We start from the raw sequence: 16,134 nt of genomic DNA on the forward strand, positions 1-16,134 counted from the left end.
TTCCTTGCAATTGACGGATAACTGAAAGAAAAATATCCAACATATGGTGGTTAGTCCATAGAGTGGTTCATTACTTGAAAACCCTTAAAGTGGAAGCCCCGATGAGTCGAGTTTGTCAATATTGTTGATCTTACAAGTTTATTAATGATGGTCAAAGGCAATTATGTCTTAAGTAAAGGTCAAGTGGTAGCTCGAGTGGTGGTGAAGAAAGAATGGTGTAAATGACCCAAAGTGGATATAATTGTTGATGAAGACCATATAAAACATATGTGATTTATATGTAATTTGTAATTCATGTAATAATGTAACCGTTAAACGTGGTACTTAGAAATAATGCTTACAATAGTATATATGTAGGATTGGCTTGTTGAGTGGATTAGGTTGTTGAAATATTTTCTCAACAATAATATCTTACATTAGAAATTGTTGGATCCCATAAGCACTATATATACATGATGTATTTGTGTGATTTGTGTGGAATAGAAAATTATTTTTGAGTGTTTTCTCTTTGCGTGAATTTTTCCAAATTAATTATGTTTTTTTGTTTTTATAAAAAAAAATTGTTAGATTGATATATAAGAATTTTGAACCTTGACACTTATTGTTTACATAATATTTCATAACAAGAGAATTTCCAATTAAGATGCCCTATAGACATAACAATATAATTTCCAATCAAATTATCCCATAATTTAAATTAATAAAAAAAATATTTATAATTTAAAAAATAAAATATTTATTTATTTAAAAAAATACTTTTAAATCATATATCTTTCTTAAATGAAATTTAAAAAAAAAATAATTTTAATAAATTAATGTATTTATACCTCAAAGAGAAATGATTATAATTTTCGAAACAGAGATTTTTTTTTTATAAATAACATGATGAATTTTAATATAATAATTTTTATTATTAAAAATTATCTAATTTTTATCAAAATTTAAATAATTATATCTATTTAATAATTATAATATCTATTTTAGAAATTCTCATTCATTAAATTTGTAATCTGAAAAGTGTATAATTTAAAAATTTCTCTCTATAACTAACAAGTGAGTATTATTCCACTTATACAATACAAAACTAACAGCTAAGTGATTATATAATTGTATAGATCAGTGAAAACCGGAGCATTGCCCACTAACACCGGAAAACAATCGTTATTAAATATTATAATGCATTAAAAAGATATAATATTAGTATTAACTATTTTAATATAATATTAATATTAACTATTTTGAAGAGCAAGATCTAAATTTAAAATATATTTCGCATCAACTTATCCACATCATGCTTGTGAATGAATTACAGCATTGATTCCGTATACACAGTATATGTGGAAGATTAAGTTGAGAATATTAAGTTTTGGAGAATAGCCATTAATAAGCGCTGGCAAAGTTAAAATATTTTCATATTTTAATATTTCTGTCGAGAACAACCAGGATAGACTTTTTGTGCAAAATCTTTGGGAAAAAGACTCTTTATGAAAAAGTTAAAAAAAAAAAAAACCGATACTGCGTTTTATTGAAATTCGAACTTTGACTGTTATTTTTTTTTTAAATAATTTTTTTTAATTAAATTATGTTTTATCAAATTTCAATTATCTCATGATTACAACATATTTATAATGGTTTAATTTTAACTTTGAAATATAAATTTTAATCTATGATTTTATCGATTTTATAGATATGCTGCAGATTCGTTTGGAATGGTTAAAAAGAGGGCAAATTTTTTGGTTGGGTAGCATGGAAAAATATAGTTTTTTCAAGAAATGGGGAGGATGGGACGAAAAGACCTTGCTATTTATGGATTATTCTTACATCATAGAATCTCTAGATGACGGTGATTTACCACAAGTGCATTTGGCCACATTACCTCATGCACTGGATCCATATGCCAACCTGACCCCACACAAGGATTTCTATTGTTTGGAAGGCCATTTTGCGCACATTTCCTTTCATCAGATCAAGCCTTGCATGGAGAATAAATTATGGCAATTAGGTTCGTGTTGATATGGACCCGTGGACCAGTGGTGGAAACATATATTAGTTACGTCGACCTCATTCACTATTTGCATCAAAGGCACATCATGGTGATTGCACAGATTTCTGATATGGAACACAACACTATATATGAGCAGGCTTGGCAATTGGCTCATATCCTTTGTATTCCTGATCAATGGCAGCAACCCTGGGATAGATACATCAATGCTCTGAATGAAGCTTATGTCCTCATAAAGGAGGACCTTGATGAGCACATTTGGACCTCGGAAGAGAATGGCAAATACTCTCCTAAAGTAGGCTATCTTTCCCTACTCTTTCACTGCAAACCAGATGTTATACAGCACTAGTAGCAAAAAATTTGGAAGCTAAAAGCGCCTCCACATACCCGGCTCTTCATGTGGAATGTGCTCAACCATAAGACACCTACGGGAGAAAATATTATGTGCAAATCACTCTATGGACCTCACCGGTGTGTTCTTTGCAAACAGGAAGAGGAAACCAATGAACATATGTTCCTTCAATGCCCATCGACTATACATCTGTGGCAGAAAATAATTCATATGCTTTCCAAACAGGGCAGGTGGCATGGACCCTCGATTATTAGTGCTTGGAATTCCTGGACTGCGACTTCCCAGGATTTTAAATCCTTATGCATTCCCCTCCTCCTTAGTTGGTCAATCTGGCTGACACATAACAGTATCATTTTCAAAGGAGATGAGGTTCAGTGGTCACATATCACAGCTAAGATCATTGCATCTTCCATGAAATTCTGGAGGATCCCCAATCCACTCCACGACGTACACACTCCCCAGGACCGATTGACCGAACCTTGCCATGGGCATTTTTTGATGGTGCTACCCAAGCATATGGATGTGGGAGGGGCATTATCTTATACATGTCTAAGCAAAACAGATACAATCTTCAATTAGGATTGGGAGAGGGTACAAACAATTTTGCCAAACTAATCACTCTCAGACACCTCATGCATTTTGCATTGGCTCACTCATGCAAAAAACTACAGATCTTTAGGGACTCCAAAATAGTTATAAACTAGTTCAACAACATCAATCATTGTCATGCACATTCTCTTAGAAATATATTGGATGAAGTTATGATCTACAAAGCGCAATTTAACTTTATCTCCTGCCAACAAATCTACAAGGAACATAACGAGGGTGCTGACAAGATTTCCAAGGAGGCCACGACACTACCTGAGGCATGTGGATGATCGAGGAGCAGAATGGAGCAGAACAGTACCAATATTACCATAAACCTTACATTGATAGAGCATATCAAAGGGTGGACAGGCCCTAAACATTTTTGAACTTTTACAGCTGATACACAGTATCTTTTCATGTATATATTTATGTTTATATTTTATCTATGCATACCAGACTTGATGAACACCCTGCGAGGTGAATATGTATAGCTTTTTTTGGGAATGGTTTCGGCTATAAACTTTTATTTTTGACAACTATCTAGTTTTGGCCTTGGGCCAACAGTTTCTGCATATGCCATGGGCATCTACTATATGTAATTTTTCAAATTAATGAAATATTATGATTTTTCCCAAGGAAAAAAATAATATTTTCATAATATTATAATATTATAACAAATATAGTAGGATGCAACACACTCCTAGCCTATTTTCACACTTTTCCTACATAAATATAAAAGAAAAAGTGTCTAACGCACACTTTTTTACATAAATATAAAAATAAAAGTGAAACAATAATTGTCAAATTTGATACGAGTAGGAATATTAGAATTTATTTAGTTGTGTTGTTTTCATTGTGAGACAACCCAATCTTCAATATTCTTGTATATAAACTCTATGTGAAGAAATCATGTGACAATTGAGGAAATAACAAAACACATAAATTTGCACCTAGATTTTGTTGTGCAATAAATGAAAAGATTACATAAACTATTGTTCACTTGAAACTTGAATTCCACCATTGATTATAATTCTCAACCTCCATTCTAGTGGGCATAAGAAGGCCATCATTCCAATTGAGATTCTACAATGAAGGTTCTTCAATGCAAAAAAGTGTCAAGTCATTGAAATATGCACAAATGATAATTATTAGAAGTTTCATAGGTTTCAAAGAATTTATGATATTTGAAATCTATATGTCATGTATTGAGTCTCGATATAGGTGATGGAATCTAATTCCTTGTCTTGGGTCAAATAAATTGATATAAATTTTGATCTTCAGATGGAATGCATCTAACAAGATTGTGAGTCATGATGCCTTAATTATTTAAGTAGATATAGATGGTTTATGGATGTTTGTGCCTTCGATGTTTGTTTAGCCTTGCTATGAGTTTTTTCTTATTAGGAACAATGCGTTTCAAATGCATTGCCTCTGATTCTTGCAAAAACTAGTCCCATGCATCTCTCAAGAACACACTGCTATCACTATATCCTCCTTTTCAGGTGACAAAACTTTTAATTCGTCATCTGATATCTTTTATTTAAAGATTTGGTTTTCTTGAAAAGCATACACTCGTCTTGTTTGTCTGTTGAATCTTTTTGATACTATTGATCTTGTAGTTGCATATATTGATCTCTATTTTGCATATATAATATATTCTACTAGCCCATTGTCATGAACTTTTAGAAATTTAGTGTATGATATAGATTGATATTTAGAACGAAGCATTTATGGAATCAAAGCCATAGAAGAACATCGATACAATGAATGGACTCCATCTATAAGTTTACATCAAGATGGAGTTAAACACCAACCATTTTTTGCAGTTATAAAGGAATCCCAAAGACCTTATCAAACTATCAAGTATGATGGCATATGTTGGTCGTAAATAGCAATGACTTCTCAAAGTTAGCAGAGTTTATCAGTGAGACTATGATAGATGGTGTTAACGTTGAAATAAGACATCAAAAATTTTGTCCAATCATGTGTTTACAAATTAATTTTTTCAATTATAATAAAAAGTAAGTTATTTATTTCTAAAGTTTAAAATTAAGTTTTGCATAACTCAAAGATAAATTCATAACAGTCAAACTACAAATTGATTGCAAAAGTATTTCCTAAACAGGAACTAATAATATAAAATATTATTTATAATTAGATTTAACTGGAGTATTTAGGAAAAATATTTATATATTATTTATAATTATCATTTCATATAATATAAAAAACTCAATTATTAATAAATTTTAAAAGCTTTAAAATTTGTTATTTCAAGATTTATCATTATTTATAATAATGTTTTTATATTAATAAATTCATTAATTTTTTTATTTGTATATAAATATATTATCTTATCTTTTATCTTTTCATTTTTATATGGTAACTTCGATGTAAAATTTTATGTATTTTCATCGACCTCTATGACCACACATCGATCATGCCATGCACAAACATTTTAAAATTCAGAGCATTACGAGCCATTACATAAAATGATCACCAATGAGAATTGGGAAAAAAATCGATTCTTTCATTGTATGAATTTATGATATTTATATTAAACTAAAGGGTTGTGTTGTGTTAAAGGGAAAAATATTAAATAATAACGGTATGCATTTATGATATATATACTAGCATTGTATCAGAAGTTGCAAGGGAATGCTGATAGTGTTTTGTGGGTTTTGTGATCCTTTGAATATGTTAGTGTTAGTTAGTTCTACCTATCACATGTGATCAAATATGCTCTCACAAGGTTTTTTTAGGGGTCTCAAGTCAAATTTTATCATTTCACTAGGTTTTCAGAATAAAATTTGGTCACTGGCTAGTGTGTCTAGGTCTATTGCTGCTCCTTCAAAATTTTCATGTTCGGTCACTACCATCACTCAGTTGGATGTGCCATCATTGAAAATTCATCATAATCATCTCATTCGTATCACCATGGTCTTTAGTTAGCTCAGTGTCACCATTAGGTCATTAGGGTTATAGTCATCAAAATTGTCATGTCATTCATAAAATCGGCAAATGAAGTAGTGACAGGGTTTTGCTCAAAAGGTTCTATTCTAAAGTGTGATTCATTTCAAAGTGATGTAATAAGTTTTATGTTTCAAAGCTGCATTTGAAAGTTCCAAAGTTACATAGTTTATTCCAAAGCAAAGTAAAAATGTATGGTGGGCCACCCTACCATTATAAAATTGAGTTCCACAAGCTATAAAGACCATTTCATTCCACCTCTCTCTCTTATATTCATTGTTAAAGAGCTCTCATTTACCAACAAGACATTTCCTCAGCATTTCCAAAGGAAGAAACACTCCCAAGGGCCATCCAAACACTTTCGCTGTGTTTTCTCAGAAATTCGCCGCGTTTTCCAGATTTGGCTATGTTTTCTCAGGTTTTCGCCGCATTTTCTCTCTAAGGGCCTCAACACCTATTTTGAACAGTTTTTCACAGTAGTTGAAGTCTTCTAATGATTTTTGCAAGTAATTTCTAATCTCTCCACCTCCCCAATAAGTATGTTTCCTTTGTTTTATGTCGCAAACCTCTATCACTCCCAATGCTGTGTTTTCACTAGTTGGATTGTGTTTTAATTCTCCATGCTAGAACCTATACCCATTTTCCCTCATTCCACTTCCCAAAGGTCCCTAACACCCCTACCCATCTCCCTAAAATTTCCTACCCCGTTTTCCCTTTCCCTAAACCCTCCATCCTATCCCCTCATCCAAATCCCCTGTCTTCCTAACTAGGGTTTTACTTGCACATAGTCAAAATGGAGGAGGAGAAGAAATTCTATAACAAAGGAGGTCAAATCTTGAGATATGAACCATTAAACACTGAGGAGCTGATGTCTTCCCCACTACCCAAGTAGTGCTTTGAGAATGCATAGTGTTTAGGGTTTTCTGATTTAGTTCAAAGAGTCAAATACCATAACAAATTAACTAGTTTGTTTGTCACTCATTTGAGGAGAGATAAGGGACTCACTATTGCAGGTGTTACTTTCACTATTGCAACTGAAATCATAGTAGAAGCCACAAATATACCCAACGATAGATAAAAATGGTTTAAGTACTTAGATTTGGGTCTGTAAAATTATCAACCTTTCATCAAAGACCACTACATACACAACATTAAGAATGTTTTTCCTTTTTCATAGCTCCTTGAAAAATTTGCTCCATTCATGAGGGTTATAATGAAATACTTTACATGTGAAGGCATATTCTCAATATTGTACAAATACCATGTCAGATTACTCATGCATTTCACAGGGTAAAGCCACTAAACCTAGCCTATTACCTCTACAAAAGTTTGGCTAAGATGGCAAAGAAGGTGCAACATAGGCAGAGTGACCACAAAAGAAGCCTTTTTCACCATGCCCTCATCAAGATTATTGTATTGCATCATCTTGCTCAAAAGAACATCACTTGGGAAACATTTATTCAGTTGCATGTCTTGTTATCTTCTGTTTCCTAATCCACAAGCCCAAGTACATCATCAGCATCACCTAAGCATGTGAAGAGTGGCTCATCTAGCAGACCTGCAGTTGAGAGGATACATAGGCCTGAAGTGACTCAGACATATCATAAGGAAGGAGGCTTGTGTTTACTCCACATTGTGTGGAAGGGGCGAAGCTTACATAAGTATCATCAACAGAGCAGGGATCATAATATGAAGCACCATTGAATGATAAGAAGCCCTTTCATCTTGACACTGTCATGGTTGACTTGAAGGTTAACGAGGAGCATAAGGCAATTAAGCAAGTCATCATGGAGAAAGATGCTGAGATAGAAAATCTCAAGGACAGTTTATCAAAGGCAAACTTCATGATTTCATTCCTAGAGTAGGGAGATGTTGTTTTGGTCTATATGTTTCATTTTCTCAGTCATAGAAGGGGTTGGACATTAGAGGATAGAATACTTGTAGCTTGTACTTGGACATTTTGTTCAAGAAATCAAAGGAGCAGTTGCAGATATTATCTAGGAATTCATGTGTAGTGAGTTTGTGATGATGTATTTCCTCTGTTTTAGTTTTATTTGAACGATATACATCTTTTCATTCCATATCTTGTTTATTCAGTGGTTTTCCTTAAAGTTGATGAACATAATTCTTTGCATAAAGCTCTATTTTTATGGGAATTTCATTTTGTGTAATTTTCTTCCTTTCTTAATGAATTCATGTGCTCATGCTCATTAAGACAATTTTCTTCTTCTAAACACTACACTACACCGACAAACCCTAAAGCCATCACAAAATTATTGCTGCCTTGCTCCTTTATATCTTTGTTGTTGTAACTCTTTGAGCCTTTGACCTAGATACTTGGTTTTCATCCCTTATCCAACATCAAAACCCTAAATTTTCAAAACCTACCTGAGCCTAGCATATCTAGCCTAAAATTATTTCCTGTTCCAGTCATCTCTGGCTGTGAATTCATAGAGATATCCCTCTCTAGTTTAGCAGGGCTAGCTGCTGAACCATAAGTGGTTTGAGGTTACCTCCTTCGATTTCCCTTCTCAGCCTTCAGATATTGTGGAGGATAACACTTTGGCGTCATTTCGAGGGAAACGAGAGATCATATCTTCCATGGAAAAGAACGAAAAGGATCAAATTTGATTGTTGATGGTGGACAACGGTCAGACACAGGATGACTAAAATCATTCATGTGGCGACTCTAAATCTGTTTCAAATTTAATTCAAGACTCCACTCGAGGATGAACCTTACCAACAAAAAGATGCAAGGACAATATCGGAAGATCAGGTATTCAAATTGGAATTTCATCCAAGAATTCATGTTATTTATTGTAAATTATTTCTTTTCTTTCCCTGAGAATGTCAAGAAGGTTTTCTAGAGTTTATTGTATTTGAGAAAATATTCCAGACCCGCATTTGATTACTTTCCTTTGAAGTTTGTGAATACAAATTTTGATCTTGATCAAGACCATTCTTCTGAATCTTATGATGACCATCTTCAACTTGATGAGCCTCAAGAGATCAAGACTAATTCTACAACTTATGTACATACTCCTACAACTTCTAAAATTCCAGATAGATACAAGCCACTCATCTTACCTCCTATACTCCATGATTTCCATGAATATTATTAGAAATATATTCCCAGGTTTGATGGAGAATATGGTAACATCACTATTGAAAAACACATTCAGAATTTTGAAAAAATTTCTCGACCTTTTTGAGGTTGAAGAAGATGATGTCACTATCAGGATTTTTGTTTTATCTTTGCAAGGTGAAGCCAAGAAATGGTTCAAAAACTTGTCAACTCGAAGCATTTTCGATTTTCATCAATTTGTGAAAGTCTTCCAAATATATAGACATTGAAATATTTTACATTTTAAACAATATTTAGACTACCAATACTAAAGGATTCAAATAAAGAGGGCATATCAATTCCTAAAAACATAGGTTAGTACATTTATTTAGCGAAAATTGTGACCAAATGTTAAAAAAATCTATGACTAGCACAACCACATAAATAATTGTGATTGATATACGTCGATAGGCGTATATCAACCACTTGTACAACCACATTAGTAAATATGGTTGATATATGCAGATAGACATATCGACCACATTAATAATTATTTATCATGTTTATAATAGAAATTTAATATTAATATTAATTAATGTATAATTATAATAATTAGCTTTGAGTATTACTATATTATAATTATAATATATTAATATATTATAATTACAATATATTATAATAATAATGGTAATAAATAGTATTATTATATTAGAACTATAATATTATTTTATTATAATTATATTATATTAATATTATAATATCAATATTAATTAATATATAATTATAATATTACTATTAAGATTTAGTATTTAGTATTACTATAGGGTTTTAATATTAGGGTTTTAACGTAAGGAAAATAAGTATTTAATTAATTGAATCAATTTCAATTAACATTGAAATTCTATATTAAACTCTAAAATTAAACCTAATATTATAATGTCAATATTAAATCCTAGTAGTAAACCCAATATTACAAACCCTAATATTAAAGCCAGTATTATAAAGCCCAATACTATAAAACCCAATATTATAAACTATAATATTAAACGTAATATTATCAATCTAATATAAAACCATAATAATAAACCCAATATAAACCATAATATTAAACTCAAAATTATAAACCTTAATATTAAACCCAATATTATAAATTCAATATTAAACCTAATATTATAAACTATAATATTAAACCCAATATTATAAACCCTAATATCCAACCCAATCTTATAAACACTAACATTAAACCCTGATTTTGTAATGTTACAATGTGACATTGAATAAATTTCTATGTAATGTAACATTGCAATAATGATTATCACATTGTGACAATGTTTGTCACAATGCAATGCTGGATATATTTTTGTACCATTCCAATGTTACAATATTAAACCCTAATATTGAATGGAATATTATAAACCCTAATATTAAACCCGATATTAATCTCTAATATTAGATCTAATATTAAAAATCGTAATATTAAACCCAAAATTATAAACCCAATAGTAAACCCTAATATTATGAATCATGTATTATAAACCTTAATGTTAAACTCTACTATTAAACCCAATATTATAGGCACTAATATTAAACCCTAATTTTGTAATGTCGATATGTAATGTTAAATAAATTGCAATGTAATGTAGCATTATGACAATGATTGTCAAATTGTGGCAATGTTTGTTACAATACAATATTACATATATTTCTATAACAATATTAAACCCTAATATTATAAACCTAATATTGAACCCAGTACTACACCCACTATTATAAATGATAATATTAAACCCAATAATATAAACGATAATAATAAACTCAATATTATAATATCATCATGATCAATTATTTAATCAATGACTATCCATGTTGACTTTGTTTGAGTATATTGACTAATGTAGTTTTCTATGTTTGGCTATTAATATTAATTAATAGTAATGATATGAGATTACATTTGACTAAAGATGGGGAATGTTGACTCTTAAATATAGTCAAACATAAGAGAACATACTAAAAAACATTAGGAAATGTGGTTGACTAATTTTGTAATGTTGCAATGTGATGATGAGTAAATTGCAATGTAATGTAACATTCTGACAATGACTGTCACAGTGCAATAATGTTTGTCACAATGTGACATAGGATAGATTTTTGTACCATTCCAACATCACAACATGTTTAATATTAAAACCCTAATATTAAAACCTCATAATATAACCCAATACTAAAACCTTAATATTAAAACACAATATTAAAAATCTAATATTAAAACCCAATACTAAATATGGTAAACAAAGTTGACCAGGTTTGATCACTATCAATTATTTAAGCAATGACTATCAAGGTTGATTTTGTTTAACTATGTTGTCTAATGTGGTTAACTATGTTTAACTATTAGTATTAACCAACTTAGATCCATCTTAACTCTGAATCTATCAAGCACCCAAAGGGATCAAATCTCTCAAGGTGGAAACCTCTTTTCTAAGTGTAAAACATGAAGAAATGTTTGCACCTCAAGAGATTAAATCACTCTTAGAATTTAATAGATCGGGATTTAAAGTGGATGTAGGATGGCTTAATTATTAATTTTATTCTTTTAGTTTAATTTTTATTTTTTATATAATTTCACCGAGTCAAAATTTTTTAATATATATATATATATATATATATATATATAGTAATTTGATAGGGTCAAAATGTTTAGATAATATTAAAACATCTCTTCCATATTAGGATGGAGAGTGTCTCTGAGCCCAAAAATGTAATAAAATGAAATTTAAAAGAAAATATTTATAAAATATTTTGATTGTGAAATGAGAGAGAGTGTTTGGGCATGTGGTATTGATGAGCCATGGTATTGGCCCATGTTATGTTATGGTTAATAATATCCATGATAAAATGGGGAGAGTATCCATGGTTAAAAATCTTGTTATATTGTAAGTATTATTTTGATAGTGAAATGAGAGATGGTTTTTGGGAATGTGGTATTGATGAGACATCGTATTGGCCCATGGTATGGTATGGTTAATATTATCATTAAAATGTATCTTCCATATTAGGATGAAGAATGTCTTTTGGCCCAAAAATGTAATAAAATTAAAATTTTAAAAAAATAAAAAATAAAAAATAAAAAAAAAAATAAAAAAAAAATAAAAAATAAATAAAAAATAAAAAATAAAAAATAAAAAATTAATTATAAAATATTTTGATTGTGAAATGAGAGATGGTTTTTGGGCATGTGGTATTGATGAGCCATGGTATTGGCCCATGGTATGGTATGGCTAATATTATTATTATTATTATCCAATTTTAAGGTCACGACCAAACCAAACACCACATTGGTGTATGTGACACCCTTGTTTTTGGGACAAGGGGCCCGCTTCCGCACAATGATTTGACTGCTAGGCCTACGAATGCATACATACTCTACCCCCTCTGGTTTTGAATCTGCGACCTCTTAGGAGGAAACACATGCTCTTAACCGCTAGGCCCACTCAAGATGTATTGAGTTTTGAATTTGTGACCTCTTAGGAGGAAACACATGCTCTTAACCGTTAGGCTTGCTCAAGCTGTATCGAGTGGCGGGTGAATATCGATAATTACAAATCTTGTTATATTGCAAGTACTAAGTTTTTAATACTTATATGTTATATATTTTAATTTAATATGTATATTATGATTTATTTTATCTAAAAAGTTATTTGTAATTTTATTAATAAAAACAAAATTACAATGTAAAAAATTTAATTTTATTATTTTTATTACTTTTAACTTTTTGTGGATAATAAATCATCTCTTAGACTCTATATTACTTTTAACCTACATGTAAATGTCTACCAATACTTTACGTATTATAAATTGTACATATTAATATAAATTTAACATATTAAGAAGATATGTAAAAATGTTGACAAACTTTCTTACATTACACCTACACGTTACTCTTACACACTAGGCTGTAGGCCCTATATTACTTTTAATCCACATGTAAATGTTTACCAATACTTTACTTATTATAAATTGTACATATTAATATAAATTTAACATATTAAGAAGATATGTAAAAATGTTGACTAACTTTCTTACATTACATCTACACATTACTTTTTATACTAAGTTGTAGAGCACTTAAAATAATCAAACAATTAATAAAAATAATATACCAAAATTGAAAAATATTAATTATTATTACTATTATTATTAATCAACTTTATAATAATAATAATAATTTAATACCCTATTTAATATCAACCAAAATATTAATATTTTTAATATGCATATAAACTAACATAATTCAAAGGTCATTTATTTTAAATGAGATGGGTGCACTTAATTATATAAATCCAAAAAAGTGAAGGTGTTTATGCATTGTTCTCTTGAGAGGGCTAGCTTGGCAGCTCCACTAAAACAACACAAGCCAGCTCAGAGTACAACTTTTTTTACATCAAACCCGACTTTATTCTCAGAGATGATGAAATTTATCTCGAAGAGCGTACAGGTCTTATGCAACGAATATCTTAATATTACCAAGTAGAAAACCCTAAAATTGGAGAGAGGAACATTGAATGTGACACAAAATGGTATGACTGATATCGAGCTGGAAGGAGGAATTAAAACTTTTTTTTATAAGGGGATTGGCTACATAATGTTGGAGTTGTCTATAATGCAATTTTTTGGAAATTCCGGTGACGGAATCTGGGGGAAGAAATTGAGGTTAAATCTTGATTTGTTGCAATTAAAATGGTTTTTTAATTGCATATTTAGATTCAGCACCCTGGAAAATCCCTGGGACGCTTTGATTGTGCACAAACTAGCTATCAATCTTGCGATTTCAATAAATTACTACCGGATTTTGACCGGAAAAACCCACCGGAAAGACATCCAAAAAGTCGCGTTATAGACAACTGCCATAATGTTTATATGGAATTTTTTTTTTTGTTCATTTAAATTAACATGGTTAATGGTTTCAAAAACATATTTAACAATTTAATGACGTGCTATTATGTTAGTGTGCGATAATAGTTCTAAGTTTTAGAGTTGATTAATAAAATGAGAATTGTGAATGGTGAAATTAAATGAGTTTTGACTTCATTAATCACTATCAATTCCAGTTTGATGATTATTCAAGCTTGCTTTCCTCACGATCGCTGTTTTTCTCTGCTCTCCCTATCAATGAGAGTTGCTTTTCTCTGCGCTATCTACACTGCACCAATTTGCATCCATGCCCATTGATATGTCACTCACTTCACCAGTCTGATTTTGGGTTTCTAGATATTTAGACTTTCGATTTAATAAGAAGTTTAGACTGGCGAAAGTTACTGTAAAGTCCACTGGCAAATTGCTCCACAATATAGCAGCGGAATTCCTCCATAATTTGTTGGGCGAGCCAGTCAGAAGGCGGAACAGAGGCCCCCATGCTGGGGTGCTTTCGCATCGTAGCCAGCCATTTGTAGATGCAACCGCACTTCTCCGAGCCAGGGAACTTGAGCTCCCCCAACGCTTCAAGGATGAGTAACCACGTGACCAAGGGCGCCAGCATCACATCCACCATGCTCATCTTCTCACCCAAGAAGAACGACCCCTCCGAGCCAATAGAACTCATTCCGTTCTCCAACGTCAGAAAGTATTCTACAATTTCTTTCCGTGCGGTCGCATGGTCTTCTCCCACCAATTTCAAGAGCTTGAGCGTTGTATCTAAAAAAATGTCCATGTACATATAGCAGTACGCAGATAACAACAGAGAAGTTAGAGTGACGAACAAATTAGACGAAGCAACGAAATAAAGAAAAAAGAGAAAAAAGAGGAGGAGGAGAGAGCGAGCGACCTTTCTGTTGGCGAAGTTGGTCCAGAAGCGAGAAAGCAACCTGTCGTAAGCAAAGCTTGGCAAAAAAGAGGGCGTGGTGTCGGACGGTGGCCACGCTTCTTCGATGTACTCTAGTATTCGATGTACTCTAGTATCACAAGCAACTAAATGGGTTTGCCATTGTGGATGAGCACAGGGACTTTCTCGTACAGGGATTTCATCGCAGGAGGAATTCGCTTTTAGCGGTCAGGACAATATATTTAGTTTGATTTAAAATTTTATTCTTATGCTCAAAAAGCTTGGAGAGAAGCCTCTTGAGCTCACTTTAATTTTGATAATGTAGAAGGCTAGAAAAGTCAATATTGCAACAAAGATTTTGAAACTGAGATCTAATGTGGTTGTACACAGGGTAATCTAAGAGGGAGTGATTTCAATTTTTGATGTCCGTATTCTCATAGAGATGGCAAAACCTTTCCATCCATGGTGTTTTATGAACTGCCCAACGACCCATTTCACTATGGAGCTCATGAGAGTTCGTTCTAATGTTGGCTATATTAATTTTCTTCTTTGAACTAGTTAAAACAGAGAGATACTTTTGATCTTCTAGGGTGGGGTTGATGACCTCCTTATGATATCTTAATTTTCTTTTAATTGCTAAATCTTTAGCACACCACATTTTTTCTTCGAACTTAGAAGTAACAATACTTTTAATGTTATTAATGTTTTGCAGTGCAACATTCTCGTCAATCTCCCAATGGTTTAACCAGGCTCTCGTGTCTTTATACCAACCTCGTTTGAGCCTTAGGTGGTTTTGACTGGAATTTAAAGCTAGCTTAGGAAGTCTATGGTCTCCTATGTTATTGAGTTTGTGCTTGTGCAACAGAAGCCTAGTCATAGCTAGGCTCTCGATAGGGGAAAGACCAACTTCTATAAGGAGAATAGGATAGGGTGTGTTGCTTTTAATTTTGAGGTTATACGTTATAAAGCGCTTCTAGATTTGTTCAATTTTTCTCCACGATTCTCTAGAGATGCTACAACCCCAAACCTCACATCCATATAAGATAACCGGAGTGACTAAAGTTTCAAAGAGGAACTTCTTTCTATCCCACATTACAAGGTTTGCCATTTTACAATTATTTTCAATACTAAAATAAGCTTTCCATCCCCCATTAATCCTTTTCTCAATGCTATAGTTCCAGTTAAGCTTGTGATGAATATCAATTCCTAGGTACTTGTAGGAAGACACTTCCTCCAAGTTACTATTGTCATACATAAAATTAGCCTAAGTGTCCTTGGATTTGATGATCATAGCTTTTGTTTTGTCAGTGTTAACAATCATACCCATGGTAGAGCAGAGATCC

General features: G+C 31.8%; 1 pseudogene; it reads right to left on the bottom strand.

Moving 5' to 3' along the window:
* Positions 1-14,245: 14,245 nt before the first annotated feature.
* On the bottom strand, positions 14,246-14,994 carry LOC149201795 (putative glutathione S-transferase parC; annotated as a pseudogene).
* Positions 14,995-16,134: the final 1,140 nt, after the last annotated feature.

The sequence above is a fragment of the Pinus tabuliformis genome, chromosome 2_1 (genome assembly GCF_031772625.1).
Source record: "Pinus tabuliformis cultivar Carrire ecotype Pingquan chromosome 2_1, CPIR1, whole genome shotgun sequence".
NCBI classification, from domain to species: Eukaryota; Viridiplantae; Streptophyta; class Pinopsida; order Pinales; family Pinaceae; genus Pinus; species Pinus tabuliformis.